Source organism: Vicugna pacos, chromosome 20 (assembly GCF_048564905.1).
Source record: "Vicugna pacos chromosome 20, VicPac4, whole genome shotgun sequence".
Lineage (NCBI taxonomy): Eukaryota > Metazoa > Chordata > Mammalia > Artiodactyla > Camelidae > Vicugna > Vicugna pacos.
Window position 1 is genome coordinate 41,057,832 of NC_133006.1, and position 13,958 is coordinate 41,071,789.

A 13,958-nucleotide genomic window follows, 5' to 3' on the forward strand; every position below is an offset into this window, starting at 1 on the left:
AGAGGCCAAAGAATAAGGTATTCAAGAGGAATTAGAGCAACTATCCCAGACCTAACCATGCATTGAGAACCCTCTGTGAAGCTTTTTAAAACTCCCACCGGCCAGTGCACACACCAGGCCACCTACCTCAGAATCTCGGCAGGTGGGGGCAGCACACAGTCAAGGCTGGGAACCACTGAGTCAGAGCCTTCTGAAGACACCGTCCAGGTCAGAGAGCCTACCTGAACATGACCGTGGGTCCTGGATACGCCGGGACCTTGGTCCAAACCTCACACCCAGCTATGACTGCATACGTACAAGCCACTCACCCCCAACCTGGGAGGGGCTCGGGGCCACGCACACACAGGCACCCCCCCCACCAATCCTTAAAATGCAGCAGAGGTCACCCACCCAGAGGGCCTGCCCAGATGAGCAGGGTCAAGGAGACCCTCAGTCTGCATTTGTAGGGGGGCACTTCCCTGGCAGCAATGGGAGGGGCTCTGGAGACAGGCTGTGACACGAGCTGACACCTGGGCCCAGCTGAGCCACTGGGGGTGGCACAATTGTCAGAACACCACAAAGTCTCCCATGCCCACTCTCTGAGGAAGAATGCAAACCCTGTGGGCAAAACACACACGGGGTGAAAGATGGTACACTTCCTAGGTGCTGCTCCTCTCCTGATAAGACGGAAAATTCACTTCATCTGAACAAAGAAAGGTCCACAATGTTTATGACTGACACCCTCCAAGTTTCCCCCAATTTAAATCTGACTCAGACAGTTTTGCTTGGTTTTATTCAAAATCAAAATTTTGGCAGAAACAGGTAGAGTGGAGATATACACAAAACTCCAGCAGAAATCAATTTATATTTATTCAAAACATTTAAAGGCAAAATTTGAACCAAAAATTTAAATAAAAGAAAAATCAAACATATTGCATACATCTTAAAAGATACTTCAAATAACAGAACATTTTAAAGCATAAATTTAGAAAGGCAGGGAAAAAACACATATATCCAAAATATAATACCTTTCTACAAAATGTGGAATATTCATAAAGGGCACTTTTGTCCAAAAAAGAAAGAAAAAAGAAAAACCAACCACTGAGTATGATGCGTAAAACATGAACTCTGAAGACCCGCGGCTGGGTTTGAGCCCACGGACAGTGCCCTAACCTTGTCTCTGAGCCTCTCTGAGCCTCAGAGGTTCTGCAGTCAGACTGCAGGCCTCAAATTCAAGTCTGCACGTGAGCGCCGAGCTCCTTTCACTTCCCTGTACCTCCTTCCTCAGTGACACTGAAACAAGAATAGGACCTACCTCCAGTCTGGAGAAACTGGAACCCTGGTGCACAGCGGATGGGAACGTAAAATGAAGCAGGTGCTGTAGAAAACTGTCTGGCGGCTCCTAAAAGTATTAAACAGAGTTACCATGAGATCCAGCAGTTCCACTCTGAGAATAAACCTCAAAGAATTGAGAGTAAACCCTAGAAGAGAGATTTGCACACTCATGTTCACGGCAACATATTCACAACAGCCAAAAGGTGGAGGCCACCCAAGTGTCCATCAAAATAACAACAAATAAAATGTGGAACAACCAGACAATGAAATCTGAGTCAGGCTTAAAAAACAAGGAAATTCTGTCACACGACACAACGTAGATGAACCTTGAAGGTACTTTGTCAGATGAAATACGCCAGTTATGAAAAGAAATTCTGTGTGCTTTCATGTACGTGAGGTACTCAGACCCAGAGACAGAGAGCGAGGTGGGCACCAGGGGCTGGGGGTAGGGGGTGCGGCGTGTTTTCTGGGGACAGAGTTTCAGTCTGGGAAGACGGGCGGTGGTGATGGCTTCCACAACAATGTGAACGTACTTAATGCCACTGAGCTGCACGATTAAAAATGGTTTAGTCAGCAACTTTTACGTCTTGTGCATTTTATCACAATAAAAAAATGAAAATAAGGAAGAATAGCCCCTGTCTCCTAGAGTTGCTGTCGGACTGAATACATGCGAAGTGTTCAGAGCGCCCGGCACAGAGAACACCCTCCACGTGCACGCCAGCCACTGTCTTAGCTGCCTGCCTCTGGCCCTCCCTCCGGGCCCCACTACCATGCTCTGCAGAAACAGATGCTCACTGACTAGATGCTGGTCCTTTCAGAGTTGTATACCTCCTGCAGTGAGACGGTTCCAGCCTTGGGCTTCCTTCTAGCATCAACGTTCTTTTATTGGCACAAAACTTCCACTGCAATTCACTGCAACTGGATGCAGATGAAGAAACCAGCTAATTTCTGCAGTCTTCACACACAAACTGAGACCACGTTAAAAAAAAAAACTAATTATATTGCCTATGTTCTAAATGCTTTGGGTTTTGTGTATGTGTGTGTGTTTACAGAAGTACAGTTGATTTACAATCATAAATGGTTTGTTAGTAAATCTGCCTCAAAAACAGGTTCCTAGGGTAATGCTGTTCCATCGGCCTGATGGTGGGGAGACAGGAAAGTTCCCCACTGTCCACAGTCTTTCACCTTTTAGCACAACCAAGACTATTTTACTTCTTTGCTTTGTCATTTAAAAATCCTCTTTTTATGAAAATTTCTAAGCATACACAAAAGTAGAGATTCAATTAGCCCCCATGTCCCCAGCTTAATAACCAGCTTTAACCTGTGACTCTTACCTAAGACCCAACCTCTTCCCCGCAAAACACTGGAATAGAAACACGCAGCCACGTTGAAGCAACCTTGCTTCTCACAATCGTCACCATCGTCACCACTACTTTTCTTTTCTTTCGGAAGTTCTTTTTGGGTATCTTCTCACCTGCTTTCCTTTTTCCCTCTGAAACTACGAATAATTTCAGTATCTACCATGCCAAGGTCATCATGAGGATGTAATACACACAAAAGTGCATAGCTTGGTGTCTGACATGTATTAAGATCCTGAGAAATTTTAGTTCTCCATGGACCACCACCCCGCCCTTCTTTCCAGGACAACAGATGCCCCCCAACCCCCCCCAAACATATACACATCCTTCTCCATTCTTTGTGCCTTACTCCTCCCTTCCCTTCCTAAACACTGGTCCCTGCTTCCTCCCTGGCCCCTCTGCCTCCCTCTAAGCCAGGGATCCCAAACACAAACGCCTCACTCATCACAAATCCAAATCACCGAGAAGACCCCAAATATAATACAGAGAAATACAGAAAGTGGACAAATCGAACTGATGAATACATTTAACGTTTAGGGTACCAGCCACTAAAGCAGAAATAAAACACATACCCAATCTAGTGCCTATGTATAATTTAACAGGAAGATCAGACTAGACACTACATTGTAAAATAGCACTAACAGGAATTCCCATGCAGGTCACGTCTCTGTGTGCACGCATTTATATTTTAAACATTAAACCGTTTTCTGATGATCCAAGAAGTTTTCTATGCTGATGAGATTCATTTCCTTGCAGGACTTTTTGCCGGGGGCACACCTGCCACCTCCAATTTGTTTTAAAAGGAATTCTAATCAGCAGATCAATCACACTGTTGACCTTCAGCCTCAGTCACTCCACCGTGGCCAAAACTGGCTCTAAAAATTCATGTTCTAACAGTTCTGTTGTCCTCAGCTTCAAAACGCCGATGACAGAAATGTAATCTGACCAAACCCTCTGGCAGAAGAAAACACAGTACCTGAAGTTTCTAATTCGTCTTCTCCCAAGATTCTTTAAACAAAAGTGAATATCTATGATATTACTAAGTAATAACTCTTCCTCCACCGGGGTTTAAAGCCTTATAAATCATCCGAGTTCCGATGCAGTGAATCTGGTCTCTCCGTTACAAAAACCACATGGCTCGCTTTTGCTTTTAAATAACTCTTCTTCATGCAGAGATGTAGCATCCAGGTAATAACCCTGCAACTCTCCCACCTCCTTCCTAGGACACATCCACTCCTTCTTGCACTGGTGCCCAGCTCTCCCTCTGGAAAGGGCACCTGCTCTTGCTGCCTGCCCTCCTTGCCCCCACTCGCCCTCCTTCGTACCTGGCTGCTCCGGGCCTGGCACGCAGCAGGTGCTCAAAGCAGGGTGCAGCCGGGATCAGCAGGGAAGCGTCAGAGCAGGCACACGCAGCGGAGGCGCTGACTCAGGGTGGGGGTGAGGACTGAGATTCTCTTAGACGCACTGTGTTGCCCGTGCTGCCGGGAGGTGTGGATGGACGTGCTTGGCGACGGCCTCCGCACTGATGTCACACTAGGGAGGAGCAGGTCAAGGAGGGAGGCTCCAGGGAGACAGACAGAGGCCCCACGAGGAAAGAATCCATCAGGGAGCGGGGAGCTCAGCTCCAAGCATCACAGAAGCTGAGAAAGAGCAGCATTTCAAGGAGAGTGAAAACACTGGTCAGGAGGTGAGATGCCACAGCTCAACTGAAGAGGATTCAAAACCGCAAATGAGGTGATGGGTAACGATCACTAAAAAGTTCTCGACCTTTGAGAAGCTGTTTCTGTGATGAGTAAGACGCAACTTACAACTATCTGCAAGAATCGCAAGTAAAACGTAACAAACAGGACCGCGAAACCACTGCGGGAAGACCACCCCAAGGCCACGCGGAGAACGCAAGGATGAATCACGGGAGGAAGCCCGGTCCTCTGCCGGACCCCCGATCAGAGGACAAGCAGCCATGATCAGCCCCCAGCGGCTCTGAAGACGTCTGACAAAATTTACCATTCCTTCCTCATCAACACAAATTCTTGAAATAGGAACAGATCACTGTTGTCCTAATATGACCCTACATATCCACCAAACCTCCAGAAGCAGGACCTGAGGAACCACTACAAGCATTCCATGGAAGTCCAACTTATTAGTTTGGGATTAAGACTATTAAGTGACTGTTTCTGATTCGTTTTGCCTTTGCCCACGGAGACTGGTAAAAAGACTGGAATCCCAAGCACATAACACACACACAATTGCCATCTTAGCACCTGGCACTTAAAAGTGATTTTCTAGAGTTACTGTCTTTTAAAATGAGAGAAACGATCTTTCTCAGGGTGAGCGTGGAAGGTTAGCGATGGCTGGGAGCAGCGACTAAATCGGATGATTTCCGGTCCTTAACAAGACGTGTCTACGCTTCCCAAAGGAAGGCAACCATGCACTTAGTTAGGTCAGGGTCATTTTAAAAGAGGCGATTCCTGTTGGCACATAGATACCAGTATTACATACTACCCTGGACAAAGACTACATAAAAGAATTTTAAAATTCATCATCAAATTCACAGAGACGGTGGTTACAGGGGCCGGTCGGTGGGGAGGTGGGGAGCAGTGGTCAGTGAGCGAGTCTGGAAGATGGAGACGCTCTAGAGAAGGGATGGGGCGGTGGCAGCAATGCAATGATGTAATCGCACGAATGCCACCGAGCCTCACACTCTCAAGTGGTTAAAACGGGCAACTGTATTACATATATTTTAACACAATTTTTAAAACTCTCATGTTTAAAACATGACTCTGCATCATTTTACTTTTAATACAGTAGAAGATGCAACTACTGGTTCTTTTTATTTCTAATTTTAACACCTGACTAAGACAACACAGACAAGACGTCAGCAGTTTAAATCTGATGGCTCTAATACAGTCATTATTAAAGCTTGCCCTGATCATTCATTCTTCCTAATCCTACCTTCACTTAGAAAGTACTAAGATATTATTAAAGTTTAATCTGCTAATTCTTCTTCTTTTTAATCCTATTCTTCACTTGAAAAGCTTCTGGCCTCCAAAAGCAGATCCACGCAGGGCAGTCACAAGGCAGCCACCATGTCGGGACCCGCTGACGTGGGCAGCAGAGCACGGGAGCCTGCAGGCGGCTGGGATGCGGGGAAGCCCAGCCTTCACTCCCGGACGCTTCCTCCCGCAGACGAAAACCCAGCAGCGCTCCAGCCTATAGAGCTAATGCAATTAAAAGAATAAAAAAGTGAAAAACAAAGAATGGAAGGAAAATGCAATGACAATCCTAAATCACAGAATGTCACTGAGGATGTAGGACCTTCCTCTGCTTCTCAAGGAGACGGTTACACACCTGTCACACACTGTAACATGAGCTGTACATGTGGTACTGCTTCTAGAAGGCCTTTTCGGCCACAGAAATTACCTGGGATTAATGGGTTCGTATTCTATGGTAATACTTTAATTTTTTTTTAATTTTTTTTTTTGGTGGGGGAGGTAATTATGTTTGTTTATTTTCAGAGGTACTGGGGATTGTGCTCAGGACCTTGTGTATGCTAAGCATGCACTCTACCACTGAGCTATACCCTCCCCCCCTTATGGTAATATTTTTAAATGTTGGAAGCTAACAAACTCACATCCTTTAGATCTGTGCTGTCTAATACAGTAGCCACTAGTCACTTGTGGCTATTTAAATTTGAATTAATTAAACAGACTAAAAAGTTCAGTTTCTCAGTTGCACAAGCCACACTGCAAGTGCTCAAGACGGGATGGTGGCTGCCACACTGGACAAAGCGGGTGTCGACACCGCCATAAGCCCAGAGAGCATCCTGGGCAGAGCTGCTCCTGGTACCTCATGCCCCTTTCCTGACGCGATCCAGCATTTTCTTCATTCACTCAACACCTCTGCTGAGTCAGTGAGTAATGCGGAGAATTTAGGTAGGAGAGAAATAGAAACCTATAAAATAGGAAAGCAGACCTGATTTTTAGATAAAGAAGAGCAGTCCAGGAAGGCCGGTCTGAGGAAGTAACATTTAAGCCAAGATGAGAAAGACAAGCCATTCAAAAGGACAGGAACCGTTTCCAAACAGAGGGAACGGAGCATCCACGTGCTCAGGTGGGAAGGGCTCAGCCTGTTCCAGAAACTGACGAGACATTCTGCAGCTGTCTCATTAAACCTGAAACACCGAGCAAAGCCCTTCCCTGACACCCAAATCTACTGGACAACAGTCCACGTGTCATCCTCGGCCCCCTGCTCCCTCTCAATCACCTGCCTTTCTGTCATCTCATTTCCTGAAGGACCAACTTCTGAGCGGACAGGTACAGAGAGAGCAATTAATTTTGTTACTTCTTAGCAGCAGACACATGGGCTTAAGTGAGGTTTCTGAGTCACTGTGAATATTAACCAGCCGGGCTCTTCTTGCCGCGAGTAACACGGGCAGGGGAGGCATTGCCATCACAGGGCGGGCAGTTTCCACGTGAGGGCAGCTGTCAGAAAAAAGGCTGCCTTCCCCTACCCAGTTAATTAGGAGGCAAATGTGGAAATTACACCTATCACGCCAGGTCTTGATTTTTCAGTCTTAACGAAGAAAAGCCCAATGCTAACTAAACAGAAAAACCCAGTGAGGTCACAGGTCACTGAAGACAGTGTTAAGGAATCCACATACGCCATAACACATGGGCAGAGAAACTCGGGCCCCAACACATTTCCGTATTTAAAATTAAGCTTCCTCCAAATAAAGCATTCCATTATCACTGTGGGTAAAACCTGGTACAAACACTTGATTTTACTAACTTTTGTAGAAAGCATAAGCTTCTGATGTTACAGCACCTTGTGAACCTCACACACAAAAGGGAACAAAAGCAAAACCACCGTGACCTCCGTACCTGTCAGACCTAGTTACTCACGGCAACACCACCACCCCGCCCTGCAGATCCTTTTTTCAGAAAACCAGGGCAGATTGTCTCAGTTCGAGCTGCCATAAGAAAAACACCACAAACCTGGTGGCTTACAAGCAACAAACACTTATCTCGCAGTTCTGGAGGCCGGGAAGTCCGAGATCACGGCGCCAGCAGACCTGGTGCCAGGTAAGGGCCCGCTCCCCGGATCGCAGGCTGCATCCTCACATGATGGGGGGCGAGGGAGCTCCCTGGGGTCTCGTTGCTAAGGGCACTAATCCCATCACTGGGCTCCCTCTCATGACCTCATCACTTTCCAAAGGCCCACCTTCCAATACCATCACACTGGAGGTCAGGATCTCAACAGTTACTAGAGCTGGGGGCGTGGGAGATGGGGCGTGAGCCACAACCACTCAGGTTACGGCACAAAGTAATGAGAACATGTTCTTAATCTTGGCTATGTCCCCAGAGGTAAGGAGCGCACAGCTTATTCCAGTTCCATTTGGGACTGAAAAGGGGAGCTACGTAGGAAAAGGCCACCTGGTCACAGGTCACACACCTGCGGCAGAGCCCCGCTGAACTCTGGGCTTCCAATGCTACGTTCTCTACTTCACCCATTTCAGGATCAGAGGGTTTAACAGTTTAAAAAATGTCAATAATAGATGGCTGCCTTATTTTAAGTTAGAATTTAGATTAATTACAGATAAAGTATAACTTCAGGGAGAAAATGCTTTTGAAGATTAGGGTTCTAGTCCAAACAGAGCAGATACAAGATGTCAGCTCACAAGGACCCGCTCTGTCGACTTCCTCGTTCATGATGCGCACAGAGGCACAGCAGGCTGTGAAACGACGGGAGAAAACTGACAATGCGATGCTGGGGTGTTACTGAAAAAAATATTTAAATAATGCTGAGCAAGGGGGAAACACCAATGTTCTTCCATATTATAAAAATTACGAAAAAGATTTAATTTTTAAAAGTCCATAATCTTTTAAATCTTAAACACATTCATTTCTAAACATGGAATTTCTGATAATATGCCATTATGGAAAAAAAATGTTAGCATCAGTATTGCCAGCAGCCTTCACACCCTGAAGAGATTATCTAGGAAATTATCTGACTTCAAGAACACACGTTGAAAGCATTTGGAAGTCGGTGTTCCTTAACTTTAGCAAGTTTTACTGCATTTTCTTTGCTTCTCAGCTAGTTCCCTTCTGGTAAATAAAATCATTTTTGTTGTAACTAAACAGTCCTTAGAGCCGCCCATTTGGAATTGGTATTTAGTTCTTTTCCTCAAAAATGTAACTGAAAAGCCCAGGCTCCCGGCTCTGTCCTTTCCCCACAGCATCCGAAGGGGACTCGGGAGGACCCTGAGCCTGCACCTGAGAAGCAGGGGTAACTTCATTTGAAGGTACAACAATAGCACGCCTTTGTTCCTGGGCTGCCGGAAGATCCAGACAGAACAGGCAGAGAAATGCTTCCGGGCGCTCCCTGTCCCACCGGGCTTCCAGACAAACGGATCCCTCCTCCTCCTGATCAGAAATGCTTTCCCCTCCACCTTTACAAAGTCACTCCCGCCACGCTGGGCCTGCCTGCCCTGCTCCACACTCTGGAAAACAGCCCATCCTGTTTCCCATGTGCCTTCGCTTTACTGCCTGCGTGCCTAGGACTGTGCTCATCTGGGGGATAAAACCAGTTTGATCTGAGGAGCAGCTTCAGTTCTGGAACACTTTAAAAGAAATGAAACTGACTTGCAAATGCTCACTGTGCACCTGGCAGAGGTGCTGGGGGACAGAAAAGGGTCAGAGCCAGCCTCTGCCCTCCAGGACCGCAGAAGGCCAGCCTTGCGGGACTCCAAAATGACTGATGGGCACGTCTGTCCCCGTATCAGTCACTTACCCTGGTGGCAGCTGAGAGGCCAGTGGTTCTCAATCTCGGCTGAACGTTACAATTACCTGGGAAGCTCCTCAGATGGTTTTATCTGACTGCTATGCGGGGAACCCTGACATGGGTCATGAGTCTGACGTTCAGCCTGGATGGAGAGCCTCTGCTTTGGATTGACAGCTCACAAATCCCCGCCCTGCTGACGCCAAGTTCTCAAACCGCTTCTCCAACTGCCAGGGTTGTTGAACTGGGCCTCGAATTTCACGAAATCGCTAGCGTCCTACCCATGTTTTTTTCTTTACCTTTTTTTTTTTTTTGGCTTATGCTCCAAAAGACTACTCGTGTCATCAGAACGTCACCCGGCACTAACCCAGAGGAAGCTACAAGCACCTTTGAGGGATCGTTTTAAAAATGACCTCGATTTCCTCCCCAGCATCACTTTTATTACAAATACTTCTTCATATGAACATCTCCTTCTTAAATACAAAGTGTTATTTTTTTATCCAAAATCATCATTCAAAATGTTATTTAATAAAAATATTATTTTCAAAGAAAAAAAGAAGAAATACCGTTTTCAAAGACTCCTGAAATTTTATCTTCACACCTCCCACACAAAGTTCTGCTAAGACCAGTTCTGATAAGACATGAATTCAGGCCTTTATATATGCAAAATTAGATTTTGCTTTATAAAGCTGCTGTTAGAGTCTGAAAGAATAAGGCACACATGTCTCAAGTAGAAAGGTTAGATGGGGCAGCGAGACATCTTGCTGTGACATTAGCTGTCTTGTACTTCAAGATTATGGACAGGGTCAGTTCCAAAACTTGCTTCAGGTAGGAAAAGTTCAAGTACAGGATTTATTCTCCCTTAAGACTAGGTTCTCCCTCCTGTAAAGGGGCTGGCGAGGGGACCTCTGAACACACCTGCCCAGGGTCATCTGAGGTGGTCCAGGACCTGGGACATGGGGACGGGAAGTGACAACCATTCTTCCTCAAGGTATTTGCATCACCGTGCTAATTCAGGGCTTCCCCACGGCAGTGCGGGTACGAACTGGCAATGGGCCACCTGCATGGGCACCGAAACGTGGAGGGGCCCATCGGACGTGGGCCGACAGCAGTGGGCCTCCATCCTGGTGGCGCCATGAAGCCCCTGATGCTTTTCAAAGACATCACCGTGGGCCCCAGGACCAGAGCCCATGACTGCATAGATGTGGGCAGAACTGGAATACAGGTATTTCTGAAAGGTTCTCTGGTGTGTGATGTGAGGCCAGGGTAGAGAACCAGCGGGCTACGGAAACCAAAGCCACCCATCTGCCAGCTACCACAACCTGGGAACAGCTACAGGGACGCGAGTTCAGATGGACATAGACAGGACGTCTGAGCCTGGCCCTCTGCTACCCAGAGCTAGGAGGGAGGGAGGGCTGCGGGGGAGAGAAGAGCTCCAGCTTCCAGACAGGCAGGCGAGAGTTCAGGTCCCTGTTCACTGCCAACCAGCTGTGTGTCCTTGGCCCCCTTGTGAGAGTTTCTGCAGCCTCAGCTTCCCCAGGTATAAAACTTTACCTCGTCAGGGTTCTACCAAGATTAATATGAATGAGACATAAAGCCACCAGTCCAGCAGGTAATCAAGACTGAGAGCTGTGTCAGCCTGGGGGTCCGCCAAGCCACGGGCAGTACAAAGGAACACACCTCTGCACACGCAGGACACAGCTGATACACGGTTTCTCCAAGTCCCGTAGCTGTGTGACAACCTCCCTCTTTCCGAGGCCAGTAACAAACGTCTGTTATGGCCAGCTTGTGGAGAAGATCATGGCTTAGCTGTGAAACACAGCTGCCAGCCGTGCCTCACTCTAACAAAGACAGAACTGACGAATCTGAATGTGAAGGAAGAAGGGCGCACAGCTTCAGCCCCGCCTGCCGGGAAGATCGTCGCTCAGCCGAGGGCAAAGAAGGAACCCAGACCCGAGCACACACACACTTGCAGCTTTCAGAGTCCCGCGGCTCAGGTGCAGATTCCTGTCTCACCGCTTCCAGAAGTCACACCCTCCGCGCTTCAGTCCCTTCACCTCTCGGAAGGGGGCAGCGCCACCTCTCTCGCAGTTCTCGAGGAAACTAAAGTGGGGGTGCGGGTGGTCAGGTGCAGAGCACAACGTGCACGTTCAGCACATCAGGTTTCATTCCCCTTGCCCGGCCTATATTCTGCTCTCTGGTCATAAAGCGTCTGATAAATTATGCCTCTGAAACACTTCCTCTTTATGAATCAAATGACTCCCAAACCCAGTGGAGAAACTCACAGACATCCCAACTGAAAGACACCAGGAAGGAATAGTCTGGATAGTGGTTCTTTCTGGAAGTGGCGGAACTTTCCGGTCCTCCTAGAGAAGAAGAGGGCAGGATGTGGACTGAGGTGCAGAGTATCTGTTTTCTCTGAATACTGACTTCAAATCCTATGCGATATCCTCAACGTCTAAACCTCAAAACTATTACAAACATACTGAGGGAAAAGAGGGAGAACTGCCAGGGCGCAGACGTACTTCGCACTCTCTCCTGTCTAGTGCGCTGTAGCAGCCTTTCAGATCCCGGGGCTGCCACCACCTGACCAGGCCTCAAAGGGAAGCACGATGACACACAAGCCGATAAAGCAGTGACAAGTCACGCCAATCACAAGATTCAAGCAGGAAGTCTGTCTTAAACACGTTTGCAAGTAAATGATACAAAAGCTGACATGTAGGATCAATTTACAAACCACTGTCATTGACGGGCCAAAAAGCAAACACAAAAAAACCTGGGCTTGAAAAGAATGCTTACCAAGAGTAAAGGAGGGTCACTGTAAGAGGATGCTACTTACAGAAAATAAGAACTCCATGTAAATTATGCTTTAGTTTCTCAAGGCTTCAGACAGACGTCATATCACCAAATCAAACACGGCACCATGAAATCTGGAAAATACAAGCATTTTGGAAACAAGTGGCCCTCAGTTCAAACATCCATCTGCCATGTGAACCGGGACCACTTGTTCAAGTTCTCTAGTTTCAGGGGTTTTGTTCTGTTTGGGGTAAAACCTGGGTAACAATGTTGACTTCACTCAGTGTGAGGACCAAGAAAGAAGGTAAGACATACGTCTCACAGCGCCTGACCACGGATTCGAAGACACCTGGAAAGGAAGAGGCCCCTCAGTGCTGCCTGTGACCCTCAGGAGCACCTGTCACACGAGGCTCAGCGCCGCACCCCCCGACAGGTGGTCGTTCTTCCGTCTGGGGCGGGGGGCAAGCCGAGGGACCGGACCATGGCTGTCCTGACCCAGGTCCTGCAGGCTGTGGCCCCACCCAAAGGACGGGCCACGGAGCTGCAACAGGGAAGCTGCCCGAGCAGCCTGCCAACCTCCTGCTCTGGACCCCGGCTGCTTCCTCACGTTTCTACTAATACTCAGAAGCTCGCTTTCAGAAGCTCAAACAACATAAAATAAGACATGACCACGCACCCAGTTTCACGTACTAAGTGCAACAGAAAAAGCAAGTAGAGCACTTCCCTTCCTCCCACACCTCCCTGCAGCCAACTGGCCCTGCAGATTCAGCCCTGAAGCACAGCAAACCCTTCTGCCACACGCACCACCCCCTCACCTCCCACTGCGACGGAGCCACGGCAGACTTGGAATCAGAGCGACCCAGACAACAGAAGAACCCCACCTCCAGGCAGGGGGCAGCAGGACGCAGGGACCACGTAGGGAATAAAAGGGAGGCGAGGCCTTTGATGAGAAGCTTGGTTCTTGCAGTTTCTATCTCTTTGTAAACAACACAGTCTACAGTCTTGTCCGGAGAGGGAAGGACTCCCGACTTCGGAAGGGCCTCAGACACAAGGGTGTGCACTTTGACACCGTCGTCTCAGACTAGCACCAAGCAGGCTGCCCACACATCAGGGTTATATCTGCTGTCCACCATCGTTACTTAACAGCACCCACTTTCACTGATCTCAAGCATCCTGATCGAGGAAATAGATCATATGATGATCCAGATGTTAGTGACTTACCTAAAATCACACGGAAAAGCTCTGAGACAAGTGGGAAACGTAACCAAATCAACAAAATCCTAGTCCAGTCTTCTTCCTTCCTATCACACCCATGCAGCGTTCACAATCATTTCAGAAATGCAATAAATCTCCCTAAACAGTAAAAACTATTACCAATAGTCTATGATTACAGCCTGCTGAAACTAAAAAATTTTATTTAAAAGCATCCCCACTGTAAGTCAGTAACTTGTGTCAGTAATTCATATGGCCTCTCCTGAGACTACTCTTTCAGAAAGAGAATATAGATTCTAAACATGATTTTAAATAACGTGCCCAGTAACCAAGCACAGCAATCTGCTAGAGTGAGGATGACTTCCCTGCTTCCGGGGTTATTCAGAACATAAAATAAAAACATCTACCAGAGGCTCTTCACTTCAAATGAGAAAAAAAGCGCCAGTAAAGCTTGTTCCAAGATAACGCAAAATTCTGGGAAAATAAATCATAAAACAAGAA

At 47.5% G+C, this 13,958-nt stretch overlaps 1 long non-coding RNA gene across 2 annotated transcripts in view; it reads right to left on the minus strand.

The window, feature by feature from the left end:
• LOC140687832 (uncharacterized) overlaps positions 1–13,958 on the minus strand; it is a 40,278-nt gene that overhangs the window by 20,940 nt on the left and 5,380 nt on the right. For both annotated transcript variants that reach the window (XR_012062450.1, XR_012062449.1), the window contains exon 2: positions 1,295–1,381. This is a non-coding gene — a long non-coding RNA (uncharacterized lncRNA). The remainder of the gene's footprint in view (positions 1–1,294; positions 1,382–13,958) is intronic.